At 37.5% G+C, this 6613-nt stretch overlaps 1 pseudogene; it reads left to right on the top strand.

Annotated features, from left to right (window-relative positions):
- Positions 1–5634: 5634 nt before the first annotated feature.
- Positions 5635–6124, top strand: LOC140503138 (protein tyrosine phosphatase type IVA 1-like; annotated as a pseudogene).
- The last annotated feature ends 489 nt before the right edge of the window (positions 6125–6613 follow it).

A 6613-nucleotide genomic window follows, 5' to 3' on the forward strand; every position in this document is an offset into this window, starting at 1 on the left:
GATCGTGGATCCACGTTCTTCTCAATCTATTCTTTATCCATTTGAGGATGTCTCCAAGGATGTCTCTTCCTGTTTCTTTTTCTTTCTGATTTGCTACTGATTTTTGTTTTTTTCAGTTGATGTTGGATTTTTAAAAAACTTCACCAGCCCTCTTCACTTTGCTCACTTTATAGTTGATTTGGTTTCTATTTTCTTGGGTGGTTTTTAAAGCCATTTTTCTTTTCTGTATAGTTTTTCTTTATTGTTTTTCAAGGGGCATATAGGAGACTTGGGATCCTTAAAACTTCTCACTATCATCTTAACTGAAAAAGCAGCTTCAATCCTTTTATTAGCTTCTTCTATTGAAAAAGAAAATGATTTGGGTTTTTGAAACAATCTCAACTCTTCTAACCATTGAAAGTTTGTAACTGCTTTTTACAAACCTGTGGCATAACATTTTTGTACCATAGATTAAGGCATATGATACATGGAAATTAGAAATTGATTGGACTTATCCCTGAGACATTCTTCTCACCATCAGCATTTTTCTACCCTATTAAAAATATATGCTAAATTCATCATACTTTGGGGACATGCCCTAAAGTACTACTATGATGTTTTACTACAGCTTGGAGGTGATCTCATTTGGGTCCTGAAAAGTTACATCAATTGCACACAAGCTCTTTCAGGTCCTACAGGCCTTTTAGTATGGCTAAGGTGACAAATTGTGTATTTGTTGTCTGATATTTAGTGAAAATCCTTATTTGTCCCAGGATAAATCTGGGAGTAAGAATCTATTCTACCTAGGGCTTAGGGGAAAAAGGATTACATTCCAGGAAAGTTTTAGAAGTGGTCTAGCACAATTTTTTTTCACACAGTAAGTTTTCAATAAATTTTTGTTGAATTGGATTGGGATGGCCTAGACTGGGCCAATATAGACTTTCTGGGAATAGCCTGAATCCAAAATAGTACTGGTTAGGTTGGAGGGATATTCTCTCAGCTTTTCATTTCTTTAAATTTTCTTTCTTTCTTTACCCTACTACTTACCTAAGAGACTAATACCTGAAAGTTCAGCTTTAAAATATCATAAATTGAAATAGCAAAGTGGGACTTTCCATTATAGATCTTTTGGTTAGATAACAAACTTCATACCTTGCATTTCAGATTATATATACATATGTGTATGGTAGAAAAAGAGAGAGAGAGAGAGAGACAGAGAGAGAGAGAGAGAGAGACTAGGAAACTAGTGAAGATTTGTGAAAGAATTTCCTAGCCAAATAGTAATAAAACAAACCTATAGGTTAATTATTTGAGAAGTGGGACCAATAAAGGATGCCATCTTGATCTTTACAAAAGCTTTTTAATACACACTTAGTTACTTAGCTGGTCCACAAGTATGGAAAACTAAGGCAGCAGATCCTATGACTCATGATCTCTAGATAAGTAGAAGGCACGGGATATTGATCTCATGGACTAATCAGGTAATTAGATCCAAAAGGATGGTCACTATGGAAATCTGATCCATCTCTTGTAGGTCAATAAGCTCCATATTTTAGGGAACTATTCATTTTTCAGCACAACATGAAGAGATTGGGAGGAAGTACAGGGAACAAAAACTATGTATTCAGCAATATTTTTTTTTCCACATGAAGTTTTATTCACAGAAGAGATTCTTAAAATTAATATGAAATGAATTAATATAAAATTTCAGACTGGTCAATAATGACAAAGAAAGAGAAGAGGTAGACCTTTCTACATCCTTGCCAATATGTTGGGGTAATTGCCCTGTAAGATAGTTAATTCTAAAAATCTTTCTTTCTCCATTTAACTATTAAGTTGTAGACTCCCTAAGTAACATGTATTTTACTAAAAAGAGAAAAACATAGATAGAATAATAGACTTAGAGTTGAGTCCAATGCCTCCATTTTACAGATGAGGAAACTGAGGCCCAGAGATCAAAAGTAACTTGTCCAAGGTCATATAGGTAGTAACAGAGCCAGGATCCAAACCCAGGTCTTCTGGCTCCAAATGTAGCATTGTTTTTTTCTCCCCCATTGTACCATAAAGCTTTTCATATTGTGTTCTCTAAGTAGCAATCAATTTCTTTTCTTTTTTTCAACCAAATTTTGGGTTTTTCTTTTTTCTTGCAACTTTGAAATCACTTAAGTCAGCTTTTTATTTGGAACACTATCAAGTGAAAAAATATTTTAAAATTTTTCCTTTTTAGTATTATAAATTATCTTTTCATTCAAATTCTAGGTAAACCCGGGGAACTTTTAACTCTGTCTTCCCCTTTCATTCTGATTCTGCCTAAAATTTGTAACATTCAGTGGGGATGGCATAGAGTTGCCAGTCTATTAGAATTCTTTAGCTCAGTTTTCAGTACTAAATTGGGAATCAGAAAGTGGTGAAATCATTTAGAGGTTGTGGAAATAGTAGTCAACCACAAGAAATGTCAAGGAAATTTAAAATGTAAATTACAGACTGTCCTGTGGTCATCCCAACCAAGGATACTGCCATTTTCCTATTTTATTTGGATTTAGGTTACCTCTGTTGGCATGCTCTGCTTCTTTCTTGTCTGTTTTCCATCACCTAGCCCTGCCCCTGCCTTAGTGTCTAGGGACTTTTACTTTACTCATGTCTTCTATCTCTTTTCCATCCCAGTAAAAACTTTGTTTTCAAGTGGTATCAAATTCTTCTTTGCACTTGCTCGGAAGGAGATTACATCTTCTTTTTTGTTCCAGGAAGGCTTGGCATATGACCTTCACATAGGACTGGGAATTAGGAATCCCCAATGCCACCTTCATTAGAATTGCTCTCTTGCTGAACTCTGGTAAGTCACTTTCCCACTCCTAGCTCCAGTATCTTCATCTATAATAGGAAGAAGTCACAATAAGTTTCTTTAAAAGGTTATTGTGTGGATTATTTATCAAAGTATTTTTAGAAAATACATTGAATGAGATAGTGTGCTATAGTGAAAAGAGCACTATCTCTGGAGTCAGAAGTTCTGGGTTCAAATTCTGATTCTCACAAAAGAACACAGTAGCACAGTTCAATAAACCCAAAGATTCCAGTTAGTGAGGGAAGAATTCACTATCTGACCAAAAATTTCTGGGGAAGTTGGCAATCTATTTGGCAGACCAATTTCTTATGCTGCATGTGAAGATAAATTGCAAACAGATGCATGACTTAAATATAAAGGGTGGCATCCTAAGCAAATCAGAGGAGAAAGGGAAAATTGCCTTTCATATCTATGTATTTGCCAGGGGCCATTTCCAGTTGTCCCAATCTATGTCTTGCCAGTGGACCCAGATGGCTCTGGAGGAGGGAATGAGACTGGTGACTTTGCACAGCCCTACCTCACTTAAATCTAATTCACTTGCAAGTCATGGCATCCCCTTCCTGATGTCATGGTCCTTTTCAAGAATGAAAGACAAGCAACAGCGTATTCAGGAAAAGTTCATGATTAAACAAGCTATAAAATTTATAAAATTAAAGTTTTTGCACAAATTTAATACAGTTAAAATTAGAAGAGGAATAGGTACCTGAAGAAAAAACTCTTTTCAGCACTTTCTTTAAAAATATATGTTCATGTCCAAGATACATAAGGAACTGATTGAAATTTATAAGACTACTCCACAATAGATAAATGGTCAAAGGATACAAACAGACAATTTTCAAAGGAAGAAATCTAAACTGTCAATAACTATATGGAAAGATTCATGAATGGTAAGTTCATGAATTGATCTAGCCATCTAGAAAGTAGTTTATAACTTTGCCCAAAATGTTTATTGAACTAAACTCTGCATATTCTTTGAATCAGCTCTCCTTCTACTAGGCCTATAGAGAGAAAAAGAACCTATGTATACAAAAGGGCTATGTGTACAAAGACATTCATAGTAGTTTTTTATGTAGCAGCCCCAAACTGAAAACGAAAGGGATGCCCAGCTATCAGGGAATGGCCAAACACATGGTATATGAATGTAATGGGCTATTATTGATCCATAACACACGACAAAATGGATGATTTCATAGGAAACTGGGAAGACCTCTATAAACTGAGGCAGAGTGATATGAGCAGAAGGAGGGGAATATTTTAAATGACAGTAGAACATAATACAGAAGAACAATTTTGAAACACTTCAGAACTATTATCAATGTAAGGTTAAATCACCATTCCAGAGGAAGTGACAGACTTAAATGCTATATTGCTGGTCATGGCTAATGTGGGAATTTGTTTTGCTGGAATATATACATTTGTTAGAAGGTTATTTTTTTCTTTAGTGGTGAGAGAGGGGGGACAATAGGAGAGAGAGAGAGAGAGATAATAAATACTTGGAAAAAATAATTTTTAAAAATCCTGCTTCTACCATCTGTGTGACCTTGGACAAGTAATTTAAATCCTCTGGACCTCATTTTCCTCACCTGTTGGGGTAAGTAGGTGGTGCAGTGGATAAAGCACTGGGCCTAGAGTGAAGAAGGCCTGAGTTCAAATCTGGACTCAAACATAAAAGCTGTGTAACCGTGGGCAAGGCATTTAGCCTCTGTTTACCATTGTACATAGTAACAGCCACATTGTGAGATGACTGACTTTGATAGACTTAGCTCTTCTCAGCAATGCAAGGACCTAAAACAATTCCAAAAGACTCATGGTGGAAAATGCCATCCATATCCAGAGAAAGAAATATGGTGTCTGAATGCAGATCAAAGCATACTATGTGCTCTCTTTTTTTATTTAGTTTTTTCTTTCTCATGGTTCCTCCCATTCATTTTAATTCTTCTATACAACATGACTAATGTGAAAATGTTTAATAAGAAGGTATATGTAGAGCCTATATTGAATTGCACACCATCTTGGAGAGGGGGAGGCGAGGGAGGTGGAAAAAGTTTAAAACTTATGAAAGTAAATATTGAAAACTAAAAATAAATTAATCTATAAAAAAAGAACCTCTGTCTACCTCAATTTCCTCATCTGTAAAATAGGGATTATAATAGCACCCACCTCCCAGGGTTGCTGTAAAGCAGTTAGCACAGTGCCTGGCACACATTAACCACTATTACTGCCATTTTAAGCTATTTACTATAATACAAAGGGCCTGGACTAAATGCCCTTGAGGTCTGTCGCATTTCTAAACCCATGGTTCCTATAAAACAGTAATTAAGGTTGTTAGCATTTGATTTAGAGCAGGTGAGTAGTTTTGAAATCTTTGTACTGGCAGTGTTGTGAAATACAGAATTCTGGTCTTGAAACATCTTTGTCCTAAATTACCTAATCCATGGTACCATCAGCAGAGCATGATGGAAAGAACCCTGCATGTATGGATACAGAAGCTTTAATGACCTGGAATCAGCAAAACCTTAGTTTAAGTCCACTACCCTGTCTCTGTGGTAGGAGTGACCTCCCCTATTAATGTGGCTAGCAACTATGACATTATGTTCTGTTTGCAACTAGAAACTCACAGCTCCCTAGGCGCTGTGCTCTCTCTGGAGCCACTCCCTGTGTGGTAGAGTCCCAGTGCCAGTGTGCCCACCCTTCCCCGCCGCCGCTGCTGCCCCACCACGACCACCACTGCCCCCTTTTGTGCTCCGTGGGGACCCACTGGATGATTAGGCCCCAACCTTCAATGAGCGCTTTTCAAATAAATTGACTTGGCTTGAATGAACCACCCAGCTCCTGTGGAAATCACCTACAAGAAGGTGAAGCTCCTTATTAGGCACAATCCAACCAATTCAACTTTCAACAGATTTATAGAGGAACTTAAGAAGTACGGAGTTACCACAATTGTAGGAGAATGTGAAAACTCATTATGACCCAGCCTCGTGGAGAAGGAAGGCCTCCAGGTTCTGGACTGGCCTTTTGACGACGGAGCACCACCATCCAACCAGATGGCTGATGACTGGTTAAACCTAAATATCGTCCAGAACCTGGTCGCTGCTTTGCCGTGCACTGCGTTGCAGGTCTTGGGAGAGCTCCAGTGCTAGTTACCCTTGCACTAACTGAAGGAAGAATGAAGTATGAAGATACAACTCAATTCATAAGACAAAACGTTGTGGAGTCTTTAACAGCAGCAGCTTCTTTACTTGGAGAAGCATTGTCTTAAAATGAGGCTCAAACGGTCACAGAAGCACCTGGTGCATTCAGTAACGCTGAACTGCCTCTGTTACTGCCTTGGAAGCAGAAATTAGAGGCAGGACCTGAGGCAAATTACAAACATAACCAGCCAACATATAGGCTTGATGAACAAGTCTAACGAAGCTTCCATACGAATATTTTAAAGCAATTTTATAGGTTATACGCTTGGGTTACTAACAAACCTGTGTGGACACTTAGTAAAAGATTCTTGCTGGTCAGCCTTTGGAACTTCCTATTTGTCATTTGTATCAATTGAACTTTCCTAAAATCCTGCAGTATTGAGTTACAAATCTTGTTCATATCTATTTTCCCAACACCAGTCTTATCAGCAAATATGAAATTTAGAGAGATGAGGTGACAAATTACCCAGCACAATGATTTCAGTATCATACAGAGTTAACATCCTGGGAACTACAGACAGTAACCTGAACATGTCAGTGTAACAGTCATGTCAATATTGACGATAGGGCCTATATGGTACATCGTGCACAGTTGCACTAG

Source organism: Notamacropus eugenii, chromosome 5 (assembly GCF_028372415.1).
Source record: "Notamacropus eugenii isolate mMacEug1 chromosome 5, mMacEug1.pri_v2, whole genome shotgun sequence".
NCBI lineage: Eukaryota > Metazoa > Chordata > Mammalia > Diprotodontia > Macropodidae > Notamacropus > Notamacropus eugenii.